At 51.5% G+C, this 19843-nt stretch overlaps 1 protein-coding gene across 4 annotated transcripts in view; it reads right to left on the bottom strand.

The window, feature by feature from the left end:
* Nucleotides 1-19843, bottom strand: part of JAKMIP1 (janus kinase and microtubule interacting protein 1) — a 132704-nt gene that overhangs the window by 97729 nt on the left and 15132 nt on the right. The window contains exon 1 of one of the 4 annotated variants that reach the window (XM_045075481.1): nt 17431-17588. The exons of the other annotated variants lie outside the window; for them this stretch is intronic. The gene's annotated coding sequence lies outside the window, so the exon portion shown is untranslated. Of the gene's footprint in view, nt 1-17430; nt 17589-19843 lie in introns of those variants that run through there. 4 annotated transcript variants of the gene reach the window in all.

Raw genomic sequence — 19843 nt, 5'->3', positions numbered from 1 at the left:
CTAATGGAGTCCATGATTCTGATTTAAAAAATTAAAATCAGATGCCGACACAGCTAACAGATTGCTGTGTGCTCCTTTTCTTACGATTTGCAAAAATTAGTCCAATGCCATCTGTCCTAAACTTTTGGCTTCCACCCCCAGTAGTTCTGGCCCTCCAGTACTCGGCTCCTGAGAGGTAAATTCAAGATTGGATGCCAATGGCAGGTGCACCTGTCTTCACCTGGATGCTCCTGGCAGCATCGGCTGGAGGGTCTTACGACAACATCTTCCTTGGTGACACAGGATATAGGTTATTCTGCTGGCCTTGGAGGTTCAGTCAGGCACATGGTCTGTCCCCAACAGCTGTCAGCCAGTTCCGCTGGGACTTCCTGGCCCTCGGAGAACATGGACCTACCTTCCTGCTGACCCTCGGCAGCCCCCCATTTCCTGTAACCAATCCCATGGCTAGTAAGAGAGTCAAGTGCCCGGCACAAGTCATTCCCACCAGCAAAAGGGGATCTGGGGATGGGAATCTAGTCCATCACCCAGGGTTTTCTGAGAACTGTGTGAGATTCATTTGAAAATTCCCCCCAAAAGCAGCAATTTCTGTACAAGGTAACTAGTGACATTTAGGAAGCAACAATGTGTGGACACAGAAATCTTCAGACTTTCAGCTAGAACTTCAGCACAGACTTTCCATCACTTACTTTTTGGACTAAAGCCCACCCCTGTCCTAACCTTTCCATGAGCCAGTGGCACAGGCCGTCACAGCAGTGAAGAGACAGGATTTTAAGCCAGAATCCATGACCACTGTCCCCCCCACCCCCTCCATGCTACCTTGGACACACCTCCCAAGCTCTCTGAGCCTCAGCGTCCTTGTGTGTATGCCAGATCTCACTGGGTATGTCTTCACATTTGCTGTGCAAGAGACCCAGCTCTCTGCACAGGAGCAGGCCAGAGCCTTGACTGGTGGGGAGGGGAGCTATTCCCAGTGAAATATTCAACAGTGCTGGGCTGGCTCAGCCTGGCTCCACAGATCATTTTATCCCCCCCAGGCGACAAAGAGAACCAAGCTTGTACAACTCCAGAAGAGTTCTCCGGGCACACTCCCCAGGCTAGTCATAGAGAACAGTGCAGTGAGGTGGGGCCCCAGCTGTAGGCTGGCTCCATGAACCTTGGCCAGGCCACTCCTTTCCTCTCTGTCTCTTTCCCCTGCCTGGAAAGCAAGAACAGTAAGAGTAGGCTACTTCACAGGGACACTGGCAGGACTTCAGACAGAGTGTTCCATGCACAGTGTGTGCTCTGGGCATCCCAGTGGCCCCCTGCACATTCCAGCTTCCCACCAGTGTTCACAAGTTCAAGCACAAAGCACCTGAAGGCCAAGAACCTTCCAGTGTAGGGACAGCATTTGGGGCGGGGGGTAGTATCTGCCTGCCCACCTGTCCAGAGGACCAAATGGAAAGTAGGAGTGAGAACATTCTAGAAAGCCTGGGGTAGAGGAGCGATCACCCCAACAAGGTCTTCCAGAACCCTTGGTCCCAGACAGTAGCGGTCATCCTCTGACCAGAAGTCCATCTTTTCAGCTTGAAATGAAATCTGGTTTGAAAACTTAAGGCTGGAAGTGTGTGCCTCTCTCCATAGGGAAAAGAACAACAAAGCTGCTCAACAGATCAATGAGACAGAAGAGAAAGTCCAAAACCAGATCCCAAGGTGGACAGAACTTTAACACACATCAACGGGGACAGACACCAGCTGGTCCACAACCACTGAGTGAAGGACTAGCCATCTGGGAGCCACGAGAACTGGATATCCACTTAGATTCCTGCAGCGAAACAACTTACAGTGGATTGCTAACTGAAATAAACACAAAGAAACCACAAAACAATCTCCGAAACACAAATGGCAAAGGAGGCAGAAAGTTTAAGCAGCTACAGAAGGCTCAGATGTTGAAGTTCTGCAGAGGGAAAACATCATGGCAAGAACATCCGACCATAGGCAGGGAGAAAGTATTTGTCCCATCTCAGACCACGGGTTAATATCCTTAATGGACTAAGCAGCTTTACAAGTCAAAGTTGTTTGAAGCAACACACCAATAGAAAAATTGGCATGAATAATGAGAATGTAGTTCCCCAAGGAAGAGAAAGCACAGGGCCAGGGCCCCCATGAGAAGATGCTCCGCCTCGTCGGTAACCAACGGAATGAGGACCAGAAGGAGAATTCTCACTTCTCCCATTAGCAGAGATGTTCCATATTCATTGTTGGCAAGGTTCTGGGAATCTGCTATTCTCATTCACTCTCAGTGGGTACAAATTGGCACGACTTTTTCTGGAGTGCTGTTTGACAATTTCTGTGAAAAATTTAAATATGGATCGCTTTTGCTCCTTAGCTTCACTTTTAGAATCTACCCTAAGGAAATGATCAGACAAGGGCGTGGTCCGGAATGAAAGGAAGAGCACAAAACTGGTTACATCAAGCATGGGGTGCCCAAACTGTGGAGGCTGTGGGAAGATCCTGGCGACACCTGCTGCATGGGAAAAGCCAGTGACAAGCAGTGAGATCCTCTTTCCCAGGGAAAAACCCATATGGATACAGACACCTGTTGACATCACAGCCCTCACAAACAGGGTGAACCAAGAAAGCTATTTCCATGTGGAGGCAGGGGGAAGAGGCTTGGAATTCTTGGAAAGAGAAGGTGGCCTGCTCCTACCAAGGGCAGGAGAGACGGGAGAGGGTGGTTTTGAGACCAAGAAAACAGGGGAAGAAATGAAGATGAGGAGAGGCATAAGTCACACATTTGTTCTGAAACACACTGATGGGATCTTCAGGGTCTCCTAAAGCAATGGATAGTGGTTAGATGCTAAAAAACAAACAAACAAAAATACAATTGCTTTCTTTCCTACATACCAGCAGTAAGCAATCCATGCATAAAACTGGAAGGTGAGTCCATTTATAATCAAATTAAAAGAAGCTGATAAAAATTGCACCGAATGTTCAGGAGAGAAAAATGGTATTTCTTTATTAAGGACACAGAAGAAAACTGAATGGAGGGGTGCCTGGGTGGCTCAGTCAGGTAAGCACAAAGCTGGCTAAATAAAACAGGCTGTGCCCAAATCCAGGGTCATGATCCCAGGGTTCTGGAATCAAGCCTCACATGGGGCTCCCTACTCAGCAAAGAGCCTGTTTCTCCCTCTCCCTCTGCCTGCTGCTCCCCCTGCTTGTGCTCTCTCCGCCCCCCCCACCGCTGTCAAATAAATAAAATATTTTTTCTAAGGTTTTATTTATTTATTTATTTATTTATTTATTTATTTATTTATCAGAGAGAGCACAAGCAGGCAAAGTGGCAGGCAGAGGCAGAGAGGGAAGCAGGCTCCCCACTGAGCAAGGAACCCGATGCAGGACTCGATCCCAGGACCCTGGGATCATGACCTGAGCCAAAGGCAGCAGCTTAACCAACTGAGCCACCCAGGCATCCCAAATAATTTTTTTTTAATTGAACTGAACCCAAATTCCCAAATCAACACCTCTTCTTCTCCTTGGCTGTGGACGCCCCCTCCTTCCCACCTTTCCCCAAACTTCCCCACTCTGTCCTCTCTGCAGGAGCACCTCACTATCAGCTTGTCAGTCCCATTAAAACAAAACAGAGCCCTCCCACCCCAATCTCTGTGTCCAAACCCCCCAAACCTCTGCCTCTCTCTGCTGCTTCACAGTCATTCGAGGCTACCTCCATCTGTTGTCTGCATGGCCTCCTTGCCTCCCTGCTGTACGGCTTCAGCTCCTGCAGCTCTGTTGGCCTCCACTCACCTCCCCTGGCCTCCACCTATCCACTCTGACCTCCACTTACCTACTCTGGTCTCTACTCACCTCCCTTGACCTCCATGTTGCCAGATTGAGCGCACCTTCTATAATCTAACTTATTTACCATTAAGTTGACTTGGACCGCACGGAATCCAGCCTTCCTGCCCAGACACTCTCCTCCCTGATGATTATTGTCATAGTCTGTCCATGACATGATGACCCTAGTTGCTCAGGGTCCCTGAACCCATGTGTAGGTATCATGCTGGAGCATCACAGCCCCATTGTCTTAGTCAGTCTAACCCTCTGAGGGGACCCTGATACTGCTGTCACCTTACAAACAGGGAACCCAAGGTACTAAGGGGTCAAGGAACATAACCGCCCCAGGCTTGTCCAACCCTGTCCCATTCTCTTCCCATGATGCAGTGCTACCGCATGGAGGGTGGGAGGGCTCTACGGAAACGGAAGTCATCACAGACAAGAGAAGCCCCCTACTGGAGGCAGATGCAGCCTCCCCAAGGCTAGGAGTCATCAGGGCATTGTACTCTTTCCAGTGACTGGACACAGCTCCGTTATTTCTGAATGCACAAAGTCAAGGGCTTTCAGCAACAGAACACAAAGTTTCCATTAAAAAGTTTCCTCTGGCTCCCTGGTGGAGTAGCTTTGAGGGCTACAAGTGGAAGCAGAGAGGCTTGTGAGGGTGTTGGCATGCCAGCCAGGCTAGAAGACGCAGCCCCAGACTGGCTGGGTTGGTGATGCATGGTCCTGGGAAGGAAAAGCATGGGCTCTGGTAAGACAGCATCATTGCCATCAAACACTGCTGAGGTCCGCCATCATGGATAACCCCCAACACCCCGAGACCTCACATCCTGGCTTCCTTGGGCACTGCTCCCAGTCACGCTGGCCTCCTGCTGCCCCTCAACCCACTAAGCATGTTCCCACCACAGGTCTTTTGCACTTGCTACTTTTCTCCCTGAACCATCCTTCCCCCAAATGCCCACATGATTTCCTCCCTCACTCCCTTCAGGCCTCTCCAGACTTCCCCTCACATAGCTCTAGATCTCAGCACACCTTCCATGTCATACCTCTGTCCATGTGGGTGCCCCTCCCCACTCCCGCCCCTGCAGATAAGCTCTAGGAAGGCAGGGGCGTGGTCTGTTGTGCTCAGTGCCTAGCATGGCTCATGGCACATAATAGGTCCCCAGGTCATGATTAGCACCTACTGGGTCTGACTCGTTCACATCCTACATGCCCAAGGAGCATCTGCTCTCAACACCCCATGTGTGAGGGGGCGGTGGGTCCCTCCCTGGGTCCCTCCCAGCTTCCGTGAAGACATCAGTCCAGTGGGGAAGATCACTAGGGAGAGAGAGGACATCAGAGTTCTGACAGGGAATCCCACAGTCCTGTGGGGGCCCAGGCTTCAGGGAGGGTCCCGGAGAAAGTGGCCCTGAGCTACCTGAGAGTTAGCACTCATGAGAGCCAGCCAGGATGGGGATCAGGGCATGGGGGTGGGGGTCTTCAATCAGAGCACAGGGTTAAGGCCCATAGGAGTAAGGAAGGCGGTTCCTTGGAGGAGCTCTGTGCATTTCTCTGGATTTCCCCAGTCATTCAGTGGGAGGACACTCACTGACCACCCCCCTTCCTCTGTGTACAGCCCCACAGGTACTGGGAAGCTAGTGTCCATACCAGCTCATGCCACCCTCAAGTGGCTGGAGCAGACATTAGTCAAACACACCTACGACTGGGCAGATGGTGGACCCCAGACAGGGGCTCTGAGAGAAAGGAAACTGGCCCATGAGAAGGTCAAACTGTCCCAGACACAGAGGTCCCCAGACATTTCTTTTTTTAAGATTTACTTATTTGTTTGAGAGAGAGAGAGTGCATGTCAGGGGGAGGAGCAGAAAGAGAGAATCCTTAAGCAGACTCCCCGCTGAGCACAGAGATATGGGGCTCGGTCCCAGGACACTGAGCCGAAATCAACAGTCTGCTGCTCAACCAACTGAGGCAGCCAAACGCTCCTCCCCAAAGACTTTGAGCAAGAAATGATGCCAAGGGGAACTTCTGAAGGAGAAAGTGCTGACCCGATGAAAAGGAATGGAACATTCCAGGTAGGGGAGCTGGTGTACCAGGGGGAAGCAAGGTGCCCAGGTGGTCAGGGGATGGTCAAGAAGAATCACTGGGAAGACTTGGAGATGCACGGGACACAGGTGCCCAAGGGACAGACTGCATTGGGGTGCCCCTCACATCACATTTGCACAGTGGGGCACACGACACCTCACTGACAGAGTGGAGGGTTTGCACAGGCAGAACGCGCATGCAGGCTTAGCCATGTCTGGGATGGAACAGGCTGGAGTCATGTGGGATGCTAAGAGCTCAGTGGGGTTCGAGGGAGGGGGGTGCCAGGGGGCGGGGGAGCGAGCTCAATAGGGGGGTCGTGAGGGACACTACCCAATTCAGACCTTGTCTTACCGGAGGACGACAGGAACCCGTGCCAGCCACGGGTCCGACAAGTGATGTGAGGAAGCCGTGGGAAGGCCCACCAAGGCGGGGGCCAGGCCAGGCCACTAGGGGCCAGGACACAGCCCAGTGCCAGAGCCAAGCCTGCTCTGCCTCATCAGGTCAGCTGGGGCCTGGGAAACTCCACGTCCACATGAGCCTGACCCTGGCCCTCCTGGTGAGGCCCCCGTGGAGCCGAGCAGCAGGGGTGGGGGAAGACAGATGTCTTCATTCTTCAACATGATCCAAATGAGGCTTTACATTTTTTGTTTTTTGTTTTTGTGTTTTTGTTGTTGTTGTTTTAATTCCCAGAACGTAGCTGCAGTCTCACTTCACAGAACAGGCTGACTTGCACAAGGCAGTCATGGCAGTGACTGCCATCTTGTCCATCTCATCCTGTCCATCAGTTCTTCTCCGGCCACAGCCACCTGCTAGGGATTCAGCATGACCACGCCATCCACATCCCCCTTGTAAAGGGCAGAGGAAACTGGCTCAGAGGGGCAGACTGACTTGCCCAAGGTCAGCCAGCCAGGGGCTAGGTGTGGGACCTGAGTGTGTCTGATTCCAAAGCCTGTGTCCTGAGTCATCAGCACTGCTCACGACCTGACAGCCAGCTGATGCAGTCAGGGAGGAGTTCAAGGAGGGGGTCTGGGACTGTACAAGGGCTGTGGAGCCACTGGGAGCTGAGGGACAGCCTTGCAAAAGCCTGCCCAGGCCTTCTGCACCTGCAAGCTGTGTACTATTGTGCCCTCCCACCAGCAGCAAAGCAGGCATATCCATCCCAGCCAAGCAGGTCCAGCGGGCTTCCCAAGAAACCCCATCGTGACTGCATGAGGCCACAGCCTGGGACATGAGAGAGACTGAAACATTCAGCTCTGCTGCTTCCCAATCACATCCAGCTTCAGGCTCTTTAAATGGAAAGACACAGTCACACTCCTGAGAGCTGGAGGCCTGTGATCTGCAGGGTTCAGAGGCTGGGGTTCCCAGGAGGCAGACTGCCATTAGCTTGCCGTGGCTGCTTTAACAAATAACAGGCTTGGGGAGCCTCTACCCCATTTTCACATGGCCTTCCCCTCCATGGGTCACATTTCCTGCCTCACTCTCATAAAGACACTTGTCGTTGGATTTAGGACCCCCCCACCTAAGTCAAAATAAGTTCCTCCCCTCAAAATTCTTATTCACATCCTTTGCCATGTAAGGTAATGGTCCCAGGTTCCCAGAATCAGGACGTGCACACTTCTCTTGGGGGTCACCATTCTGTCCTGGACAGATGCCACAGGTGGAAGCTAGCCTAGATGCCAGGTCTGCTGAGCAGCTTGGGGTGGGAGGGTGGGGCGGTGCTGCAGCCCTGCCTCTGAACAGCAGGCGCAGCCTGGAGGCTCAAAGCTCAGGCTCCCCACCACTCACCACGCTGTGGCCTTGGACCAGTTTCTTAACCTCTCTGTACCTAAGTTTCCTTGTCTGCAATAACAGTTTCTGCTCCTCAAGGTCAAAGTGCCTGGAGCCTGGCCCACGGGAGGCACTCAGTGACCGCTGCTGTTTTTAGCAGTCTCAGAATCCGTCTTACTCCAAACCCACTCCTCCTCCTCCTCCCTGGGGCCCTGGGCTATGCAAAGAGCTGCCCTCCAGTCAACCATTCAGGCCCAAGCCCTGCAAATCTACCTACCTGGTCCCCTCCCCCCCTTACACCCAACAGGCCCCCAGTCCTGCCAGGACTAGCTTCTCCTTGTCTCTCTGTCCCCACTGTCTTGCGCTGGCCTGGATGAACCAAGCCCTCTGTCTCTGCACTCACCTCCCCCCTCCACCTTCTCATCTTCCACCAGCTCCTTCTTCCTCAGAGCCGATGGGACTCTGATCACAACTAAGGGCAACAGTCCCCCAGTTTATAGCTGTTATGGCAGGTTAGTAAATGAATATAGGCAGCACAAAGAAGAGGGAGATACAACCCACAGGAAGGGAGAAATGTACCCAGTAAAGAGTCTACCTCCAGAATAAAAAACCCTTAATTCGATAACAAAAAGACAAACAAGTTCATTTTCACATCAGCAGAGGAAAACTCCAGGTGGCCAATAGACACTTGAAAAATGCTCAACATCACTCACCATCAGGAAAATGCAAATCCAGACCACAATGAGACATCACCTCACACCTGCCAAAGCAGCTAAAAATCAACAACACAGGAAACAACAGGTGCGGGCGAGGCTGCCGAGAAAGGGGAACACTCCTCCTCTGTTGGCAGGAATGCAAACTGGTACAGCCACTCTGGAGAACAGTATGGAGGATCCTCAAAAGTTGGAAATAGAACTAAAGTATGATCCAGCAATCCTACTAGTGGGTATTTACCCAAAGAAAACAAAAACACTATGAAATCTGGGGTGTCCTTCTTGGCCACTGGCGAATAATAACCATCATTCCTCAGATTTCCCCAGCCAGCAGATGATCAGAATCACATCAGCAGTTCTCAGACTGCCAGTATCAGAACCCCAGGAGTTCTGGGAAGCTCATGGAGGCCCAGATATTGCAGGTCCCAGAGATTCTCCCCCTGCTGACATTTGAAAGCTGCTGCCTTCAATCCGTGGCAATCCATGGTAGCTGGACAGATGCACATACTCCTTTTGAGAGGGACTCCTGGGTGTCGGGCACCGTGCTACTCTTTCTCAAGCAATTCCTTGGAGCAAATTGTTTCTTTCTCCCCTTTCACAGAGAAGAGAGTGCTCGAGAGAGGGGAGTGAAGCTGCCGAAGTTCCCACGGCCTAGTGAGGGAGAAGCAGAAGCAGAGTTTCCATGTAGGTCTCTGAATGCAAAGTGCCTTGTCTGTCACGGTCAGGAAGGGGACACTCCAGACAAGAAGCCGTTCCCCAGGGCCTACGTCTGGCGGCCCAGGGAGCTGTGAAGGGCCAGCTCTCGGCTCAAGAGCTGCTGCCCACCAGGAACATCAAGAGAATTTATTCTTCGTGCCACTGCCTGCCTCCCCCCAGGCTACCAACTCAGAACTCTCAATGGGGCGGACTGACTTACTGTCCTACTATCCCTTCTCCAGATACCTAGGCACCCACAGTAGAGAGAACAGCTCTGGAGCAGCAGGTCTCAACCTGGACTGCATGAAAGAATCATCTGGAAACTGAGAATTCCCAATGCAGAGGCTCTGCTCAGTCCCACCGACTCAGGATTCCAATGTGCAGTCCAAGTCTTGGTGGTTTCTAAGTCAATTCCAACATACAGCCAAAGCAGAAAGTTCTGGATCAGGGCCCTGTGGGCTCCATTGTGATGCCATGTTGCTGGCAGGCCACTGAGTAACAAGATCAGAGTCCCCTGAGCTTGGGTCCACGGTGACCTGGCCACTGAGGACAGAAGTGGTGGCAGCTTAGGGCAGCGGTTCTCAACCTTACTGTGCCTGACAACAACTCTACAGGTGCCTCGAATTTCCCTGAACTGGCCCCTCCCCAGCAATGTGGGTCAAAGAGGCTGGGGTCCCTGAACGTGCATTTCCAACAGGTGCCCGGGTGAAAGAATGCTCAGTGCCAGGATCACCCTTGGGTAACCCCGGTTGAGTGTTCAAAAGCTAGTCTAGCAGGCTTTGAGTCCTCCTCTAGCAGGCCCTGGCTGGCCCTGTGACTCAGGTCTCACCTGCAAAATGGGCCATGGTGGTTCAAAACCATAGGTTGTTGTGAGGGAACAAAAGATGTGGAAAGCTAAAGTGATAAGAGAAAAGAATGCCTACTACATGCCTGGAATTTCCAGGTTCAATGCTGTTGCCACTTTCACCACCACCCCTGTGTCCACAATCATTGCCACCATCACCACCACCATCACTACCACGACCACCACCACCATCACCAGCATCACCATCACCTTCACCATCATCACCACCACTATCACCATCATTGCCACAATCACCACCATCACCGTTGCCACCATTGCCACCACCATCATCACCATCCTAACCACCACCATCACCACTACCACCATCACCATCATGACCATGACCATCACCATCATCATCACCATCATAATCAACACCACCATCACCACCACCATCACCACTACCATTGCCACCATCGTCACCACCAACATCACCACCATCACCAACACCATCTCCACCATCATCACTATCACTATCACCATCACCACCACTACTACTACCTTCACCACTACCATCATATCATCATCACCATCACCACCAGCGCCATCACTAGATATTCACAATACAGTTCCAGCAGCAAAGAATGCCTGTTTAGGTGCAAAGGCAGATGAGAAGCTGGGAGAGAGAAGGCCAGGGAGCCAGCTGTCACATAACTTGCTTCAGTTTGCTTCAGTATTTGTTCAGACTCTAATGCCAATGGCATAAGTACAAAACAGTGACCAGTGTGGGAAGATGGAAGAGGAATCTTCACATGTCCTGGATACCTGTGATTCAACCTCAAAAATCACCTAGGCCAGATGTGCCCTGAAGGCATGACTATGCACCTCCCATCTCCAAACTCCACCGCCCTCCCCAGGGCCTGGCACAGAATCAGGGGAGCCAAAAAAGCCACCTTTCCACTCCATTTATGCCTTCACTCCACGGGGAAAGTGCTGGATTTGAAACTGGTGAAGTGCATATCTTTTGCAAAGCTATACAGACATATAATAGCTAAGCATTATTGATATTTACATTAATAACATCTAACACAAAAGCAGAACTTCTCTCACTTCTCCACAGTTTCCCCAATGATACTGACCATTCTCCCAGAAGGCAGGCCACAGGGCACCATGTGGTAATTCTCAGCCCTGCTCACACCCTGGGATGTAAGCCTTGGAAACCACGGTCCTGTGCTCTAAAGTCTACAATCCTACCATCAGACCAGTGGGCCCCTCCAGCCTGAAATGGGTGGTGAGCCCAGGACAGCTACTCAGAGCAAGGGACCTTTTCTCGACACTGCCTGAGCATGCTGGCTGAGAATCTCACCACGCAATTCTCCATGCCCTCTCAACTTCCCACTTCCTCAAGCTGGCCCTGGCCCCATCGTTGGCATCTGTCAGATGAGCTGCAGATAACATTAATAGATCCCAGCTGCAGAAAACATTGCCTCCAGTGAGGAAGGAGTCAGGATCACAGAAGATAAAAAGAACCAGGCCAGGTTCACGTCTGAATCCTGAGCTGCTCCAGCCCTGGCCTGGGCCTCTTCCTATCACCACCAAGACCCCCAGAAAATCAGGCTGTACTGAGCCCTGGGGAGAAGAAAGAACCCAGCCCTGGCCCAGCCCTTGGGGAGCTCATGGCCACCCCATCAGCCCAACCCACATAGGGTATTAGTGTCAGGAAAGAATCAACCAGGGTATGGGAGCCCCAAGGAGAGAGTGTCCACATTCCCTAACGTGACATTCTGTCCCCAGACACCCAGGCCCTGGCACTCTCTTCCCCCAGGGCCAGGAGGAGCATTCGGAATGAGAAAGTTCCTCCTACCTGCAAGGCTCTGCGCTCAAGGCTTTCTCACTCAGGATGCCTTCTGTGCCCATTTGTTCCCTCCACTAACACTGACTGTGCATCTCCTGCACTCCCAGCTCAAGTACAGACCATGAAACAGTAACAGCTGGCCTTGTGTTACCCAAGACCTGGCAGGAGAGGCGGCTTGGATTTGGATGACTGCAAAGGATGAGGTCAGCATAGAGAGCCTGGGGGACTTCCTGGAGGAGATGACCCCCAAGCTGCATCTTCAAGGAGAAGTCGGAAGTTAGCTAACCAGAATAACAAAGGATAAAAATGATAAGACATCAGACCTTACCAGATGACCGTGCGTGTTTGTATGTGTTCTAGAGGGTTCCACGTACCACTGGATACCCCCAGAGGGGATGGAGAAAACGAGGGGCTCCTATTTTCCATATACTCTTCTCTGTTTAAGTAATTACAACAACAAATACTGCCTCAGCCATTTTAGAAGGCAATAAAATTTTGAGAAAAACTTAAAAGAAGGTAGGAATGAAAAGTTGAAGGAAAATTAATCCTAAAGCAAAGATTCTAAAAAATCTAATGATTTCCCTATAGAGAGGGGAATACATTTTGTCAAAAGCCTCTGCCATGATTTCAAAACTGGACCCCAAGGTTGCCGCTCAGAATTGAACTCTGGGGCAAGCAGTTCTCCCTGCGTCAAATGGACAGAGACAAGGATGGGGCGAGGAACACGGGGCCAACAGGTGGACCCCGAGATCCTCGAGTCACCTCCCCAGTCAGCAGCACTTTTTTCAAAAGTTTTATTTTTGCACAGTTGCTAAACTATAGAAAAAGTCCTAGAATAGTACAATGAACACTTTACACCATCATCTAGACTCAACTGATTTTTCACATTTTTCCATATCTGCTTTATCTACCGATAAAGAAGAACACATTTCTATTTTTGTCAACAATTTGAAAGTAAACTACAGACGTCACAGCATCTCACCCTAAATGCTGTGGCTTTTATCTCTTTAGACCAAGGATGTTGTGAAATCACAACACCATTAGCAAAGCCAGGAAATTTTACCATTGATACATTTCATATTCAAATGTCAGTTGCCACAATAACATCTCTGTAGCAAAATGATGATTTTTCTTGACCCAAGCCTCAGAGCACTTGTTACAAGAAACTATTTACAGGACGCAGCCATGTCTCTGTCAGAGAAACCCTGGACCACCAGCAAACTTCTCTGAATTAATCAGGTAGAAAAGTAAAATATAATGATAAATCAGGAAATAAGCATCATCAGGTAAAGAAGCATCTTTGACACGAGGGCAGAGCAGCTGGGAGGGACTCTGGCCCAGAGAGAGAGGATTAGAGATCTTCACCTCATGCCAGCCCTGGTCCTTGGCTCCTGGTCTAAGAAAACACAAGCCACATGCCCTCAAGCCTGACTGAGGAGTTCCCGCTATCCTTGGGAGCTGGCAGTGAGGACCAGTCAGGCCATGATGCAGAAAAGCAGAGGCACCAAGGCTCACATCCCTCAACCTACTGAGTCACTCTTGGAGAAGCCACAAAGCTGCTGTGGGCCTCAGTTTCCCCTCCCTGAGGGCCCTTGTAGCAGTTACAGTGGGTGCCCGAGCCTACCCACAGGCTCACTTGAGAAAGGGCTCCTGGGAATGGGAATGTAAAGCCCTAGCCCCTTCTGGCCTAAACCCTTGACTCCATTCTGACCCCTTGGCACTCCCAGCTGGACCAGGACACCCATCTCCCTGCTGAGAACCAGTTTCTTCTGCCTCCCTCCACAATGTGCTCCCCACTGGCCACCCCTTTCAACCCTTTACCACCCCATGAGGTTCTTCCACTCACCCTCCTCACCCATGGTCACCTTGAGCCACACAGAGTTCTCATTCAGTGTCCCTTAATCCTGGACCTGAATGGGGCCCTTCGTCATCTGTTCCCCACTTCCCCTTACCACCGATCCACTCCAACTCTCCTCACCCATCCAAACAACCATCTGAGAGCAGCAACCGTGGCAGGCAGATGAATTCTCTAGGGGACCATTGAGGTCAAGGACGTTCGGAGAGGTTGAAGAACTTGCCCAAGGTCACTCAGCTCAAGAGTGCCAGAAGCAGGGCACAAGTGAGTAATCTCCCTTCCTTCTACATAAAAAGCAAAACATTTTATTCGTGCTGCCTCTGGACAAGGCTGGAAAGAACACTGACAGTGGTTGGAAGGGCAGTGGGAATACAAGTGAGTGCCGTTTTCTTGTTCTTTTTGCAAGACGTTCATCACTTTTGTACAGTTTTATGCTCACAGTGGGAAACTATTAATGTCTAGAAATCAGCAGATATCAGTGATGATCCCACAAGCATTTCACATTGCAGATACATAACGTACTGATGATAAAGATAAAGCTGGTGGTCCAATTTCAGCTGAGGACTCAGCCGATGGGGCTGCCACCAGGCGGGATTTCCCACACAGCTCTGTCCAGGCAGATGCACGCCACCTTACACTGCACCTGCCCACCCCTGCCCTGTGCCAGCCAACTCTTGGCTGTCTCTGAACCTGGAGAAGACTTTAGGTTCAAGGCTCAGACTTCTTGTCTCCAGTTAAAGCAAGAGATGCTCCACAGCTCCCTTTAGAGAGGTTAAAAGGATAAGCATGTATTTATTTACTTAATGCTCATTTTGAATCCTGCCAAGATCCCTGTCTTCTTCATCCATGTAAGAGATAGTAATACTGATATCCACGGGGCCACAACTGACATTCCTAACAGTGGTGAGGTACCCTGCTCCACAAACAATAAACAGCATCCTTACCATTTCTTGAGAACCTATTAAGTGCCAGATACTTTCCCAAGCACTAAAGATACAGAGATAATCAAGGCAGTTCTGCCCTCAGGTCAATGGAGGTCTAGTGGAAGGAAGGAAGGAATGTAAATCTCTAAAGAGCTTGAACTTGACCTTAAGCACACCAGGGAGCCATGGAGAGGTTTCTGCCAGGGGACACCTGCGCATTTCAGACCAGTTGCTCAGGGTCCACACAGAGGACTTTCTGGAGGGTGCCCCCTGGGGTTAGAGACAGCGCTGAAGCTGTATCCTCATCTGGTGAGGGGAGAAGAGGCCAGAGGCAAGCCACAGATAAGAACATTTTAGGAGGTAAAGCCACACAGGACTTAGAGCCCAAGTACAGGGGACAGGGAAGAATTCCTAAAGCTTGAGTTAAGCTGCATTGTACATTTTGATCTATTTTTTAATCTCTCCAAACAGTCACCAAGTTCCTTATCACTCCTAGCTGCTGGGCGGTTTTACTGCAGGAACAAAGAGAAGCACTGTGCCTCATCACCCTGACGCACTCAACAGGGCAGTGGGGCTGAGGAAATTAAGGGCTGCAAGAGAATACCTCCGCATTTACAAATGAGGAAACAGAGGTTCTTGGAGGTGGACTGATGGGCCTAAGCTTCCACTGAACATGCAAGACCAAGAATCTGAACACAGATCTGTCAGGTCCCAGGGTTTGCTTTGCGATATCCCTCCCCTACAGGCCCAATCTCTTAGCGGCATCCACAGCTCCGGGGCCCAAAGGAGTTAGAGCCTTTCAAAATGGTGGGCAAGGCACAGTCTTTGCTGTCATGAATGGAGACCCCCGCCTGGACACCCACTAGCACCCTGAAGCCACAAAGGGATCTTGGAAAGGGAGAGGGTGTCAGTAGTCAGACACCAGGCTCCCTAAAGGGAAAAATATTTAGCAAACAATGATATAGAGAAGTAGCGAGCTCCAGACTTGGAAGGGACATGTTAAGAGGCCATCTGGAGCCACTTCCCCATTGTACAGATGGGACGGAAGCTAAGGGAAGGTGTCTAATCCAAATGCACACAGGACAGCAGCACTGGAACCCCGACTCTTCCTACCCTGGTGTTGTACTCAGCTTAGTGAAGGTTTATACGCCACAGCATCGCCTGCTCCAGGAAGCCCTCCATGATCGCCAAGATTCCTGCCCTGAAGGCCCAGGACTCCCCAGAAAGCCTGTCAGTCAGATCCAGTGTGGAGTCCTGGCTCCCTCCCTTACTGCCTGTAGGACCTACACCAAGTCATGTCACCTGAGCCGAGGCTGTCCTGCCTCCTGAGGCTGTGGCACAGATTCAGTGAATTAAGGCAACCCCTTTCCCGGACTGAAACGCGGACTGACCCAGGACACCATAATGGCTGCATCCCTCCAACATCAAGGCCACCACCCCTTCGGCGTCCTGGGAAGCACGTGACTCGGATCATGCCTCCAAGCTTCTTGCACTGGAGGCCGGCCCTCTCCTCCCACCCCTGCCAGGCCTCCCCATGCCAAGGCAAGTCGGCTAGGCCCTGGGCACCAAAGCCACACCTGCACAGCCTACATCCACTTCCGGGCACACCCACTTCCCTGGCAGTCACGCTGACCCCTCCCCTTCCGTTTTCTGACCCCGCCCCCTTCCAGGGATGCCGGCACTACCACCGAGGATCCCATAGATCCTCACCTTCAGAACGCACCGTGGTGTTGAAAAGCAGGCCGGGATACCAAGTTGGTACAGTGCGACCCTGGCAAAATATGAAATTTGCGCACAAATGTGTGGGAAGAAAAAAGGCCAGAGGGTGCTTCTCAAACATGTTTTGCTTTTTTCATGCAATGAAGTCTTGCAGCGCGGGGCTGGGCTCCACACAGAGCTACTGCTTCTGAGGACAGGCTGCCCTCTCTGAACGTGCCCGCAACGCCCTGCTGTGTGTGGGCGAGGCCCTGAGGCCCCACGGCTCCCCTATTCTGGCCGCTACACGACTCCACCACCCCCGTCACCTCCGAGGGCCTGGTTTCCTCCCAGCTCCTTCATGGTGCTTGAGAGGAAAATAAAGCACCCACGTGGGGCGGGAGGAGGCGGGGGTGGGGGGACTCGGAAGAGGCAACAGCTCAGAGGCCGAATGCCTGCACTAGGACAGGAAGCCCAGCCCAGCCGTGGCACCCCCATCCTCTACAGCCTGCTCCTTGGCATCCCAGAGACCCTTCCAGGTGCCATCAACGGAACAATGTTGCAAAGCCACAAACCCACAGGAAACCAGGCCTCTCTCGCCCTCAGACACAGGCATCTCCTCTGCGGACAGTGACCCTGCCCCTTCTGCCAGGCAGAGAACAAAGGCAATGAAGGGGCCCAAGGGCAGCCCCAAGTCAGGCTCCTGCCCCCAGACCCAAAAGCAGCAGTCAAAGCAAGAGCTGCCATTTCTAAGATGCGGCTCTATGCTGGGCAATCTCACTCCACCCTCAAAACCTGTAAAACACCGTGTCATCCCCACTTGACAGATAAGGAACACCTTTGGAAGAGTGAAGTCACTTGTGCGATGTTCACAGCATCTCAGGGGCAGAGTCAGGACTCGAACCCAAGTCTGTCTGACTCTAAGGCCACTTCCCAACTGCCCAAGGAACTCTGTCCGTTTGTTTTCTATCCTCGGGACTTAGCATTCCAGGCACACTCCTGGAAGGCACCCATGCATGTTTTTAGGGAGGAACAGCCAGGCTAACAGTGCCATCGCCGCCCCCCCCCCAGAACAAAGCATATTGAGAGCAATTCAATACCACTGTATTAGCCTCAACATTTCCATCAAGCTATGGTTTCAAAATATCCCAGTTGATGAAGAGCTTCCAATATCAACAAAAAAACCACCTGCTTCAATTTCCCACCAAACACTCCCACAAACACAAACAATTTCTGATAAAATGTCTACTCACATTCAAAACGCACATTGCAAAATCCCCATCAAATAGAGGGTTGAGAGCCGTTATCAACATTCACAAGAACATGAGGAAACTTCTTGCAGAACATCCTGTGCCGGTGGAGTTTTTGTTAGTCCTTCGCTGTAAAATCTTACAGATGCTGAAAGGGAGGAAAAATCTGAGGTGGGGACAAGCCACGGGAACTAATACCTGAGCTGCAAGAGAAGCAAAGCATCCTGGGTTGCCTGGGTTGTCCTCTCCCATCAGACACAATGCAATATAACTCAAACAACATGCACCAAGTAATAATAACCACAGTCCACACACATACCACCATTCCTGGGTGCTACAAACTGTTCCAAACTAGTAATAATTATCTATCACTCCACATTCCTAAGACATGGGTATTATTAGAGTCATCATTTTAGGGTCCCAGCCGGAAGAGGTAGGTAACTTGGCCAAGGGGACCCAGCTTGCAAATACGGAGGTGAGGATGAGCAGGCAGTCTGGCTCCAGTGTCCATGTCCTTACCTGCTGTGCTATGTAACTCCCAGCAACAGGTGTTACAGGAGGACCCGAGCGTAGAGCCCCAAGTGTGGCCCGGACACTGCCTTATCCAAAGGGAGGTCAAATAAGTACACTTCTTGAGCACCGAGCTAAGTCCAGGCTGTTGTGCACACCTGGGGGGAGAAGAGTGCCAGCCCCTGGGCAGCCACCAGGCATCACGTGCTTTACACACATAATCCCAGTGCTCACAAGGTCCTGGAGAGACACGTGTGATTCTCATCTTATGGAGACAAAATGTCAGCTTAAAGTGAGTAAAGGATTTGCTCAAGTCCCTACCTTTGCTCTTTCAACTGCTACTTGCTGGCTCTTGGCAAACTCTCTGGTCCTCTTTAATGATGTACAAAGTCCCCTGAAGGAGTCCCATAAAAGGCCCCAGGTGTCAGGTTGTTTCTGTCCCGCCTCTGCTGAAATGAGTCACCAGGCTGACAAGTAATCACACGGCCAGGAACAGGCAGGGGCAGCCAGTGACTCTCAAGCAAACTTCGTTTGCGGTTTCCACATCCTTTCTACACCAGCCACTCAACGTGGTGTGCAATGCCTGGGGCACTCTTCGACAGACACCAACCAAGCACCTGCTGTGTGCACAAAGCTGGTGGGGCACACGGAGCCTATGTCCTCGCTCCTCTCAAGAAGGTGACTCTAGAAATGACAGGGGTAGGGTGGGGCTGGGTCAGGTAGGGAGAGACCAGGTCCTCCAAGAGGAACATAGTTACAGAGCTGGGTTGCTTGGCCTGAGATGTCCTTACTGCCAGGATACTCCCTGCCGGGTTAGTACCAAATGAGCCAGGAAGGAAGATGGTCAACAATGACCTTATCAGGTGTAGACATTTGTTGGCCCCAGGCTGGGCACAGAAGCCTCAAATATGACTCCCTCGTGGGTCCTGAGCTGCAGCTGGTGAGCAAGAAAGACAATGAAAGAGGACAGCCCCACAATGTGGTCAGGGCTGTGACAGAAAGATGTGCAGGGCCCGGCGGAGGTGGGGGGCAGAGAGGGGGCAGGAAAGCACCCAAGGAGATGACCCTGAAGCCATCTGGAGAGGTAGCAGAAAGGCACTGCTAGGACTAGGGCACAGAAGCCCAGAGTCAGGAGGAAGAAAGTGGGTCTGGGAAGTTCAAGAAGGCACAGGGTGGATCAGGGAGGGCTCAGTGTCACCCACAGAATGTTTGTGCCCCCTCCCAAATTCCTATGTTGAAACCCAAATCCCTGGTGTGATGGTATTTGGAGATTAGGTCTTTGGGGGAGTGATTAGAGTGAGATCATGAAGGTGAGGACATGAAGGTAGGGGCCTCAAGGTGGGGTCAGTGCCCTCATAAGACACAAGGGAGCTTGCTTTCTCCCTCTTCTGCACCCTCATGAACACACAGTAAGAAGGCAGGAAGAGAGCTCACATCAAAATTGACTGGCAGCCTGACCTTGGACTTCCCAGCCTCCAGAACAATGAGAAATACACTTCCAGTGCCCCCGCTTCCTGTCTATGGTGTTTTGGGGATGGCAGCCTGGGTGAGGACAGTCGGTAAAAGCAAGAGCATCAGGAGAGGCCACAGATTTGATGACAAGGATTGTATGCTTCATCCCGGGCCCGGGGGAACCCGTTATGCAGAGGAGAGACAAAGCCAGGAGTAATTTCAGGAAAAGATCACCCTTTTTGGTATGACTGCTGTTTTCCCCAAACACCCAATAATTCAAGAGCCATTATGCAGAAGGAATGGGCAGTCGGGACCTGCAGCCCTCCTGGGAGGACATGGGGTCTGTCCAGAGACTCAAGGTGAGGCAAGGGCTGGCCCTCATGGGCTTCCTCCCATGCAGCTCATCTCTGTCAGTGATGGTCCTGGAGGCTCTGCCATCCCAAGTCCCAGGACT

This window comes from Mustela putorius, unplaced genomic scaffold (genome assembly GCF_011764305.1).
Source record: "Mustela putorius furo isolate JIRA1106 unplaced genomic scaffold, ASM1176430v1.1 tig00000083_pilon_pilon_pilon, whole genome shotgun sequence".
In the NCBI taxonomy this organism is placed as follows: Eukaryota; Metazoa; Chordata; class Mammalia; order Carnivora; family Mustelidae; genus Mustela; species Mustela putorius.
The sequence above is the reverse complement of the archived record's forward strand: the minus strand, read 5'-3'. Positions and strand labels throughout refer to the sequence as shown.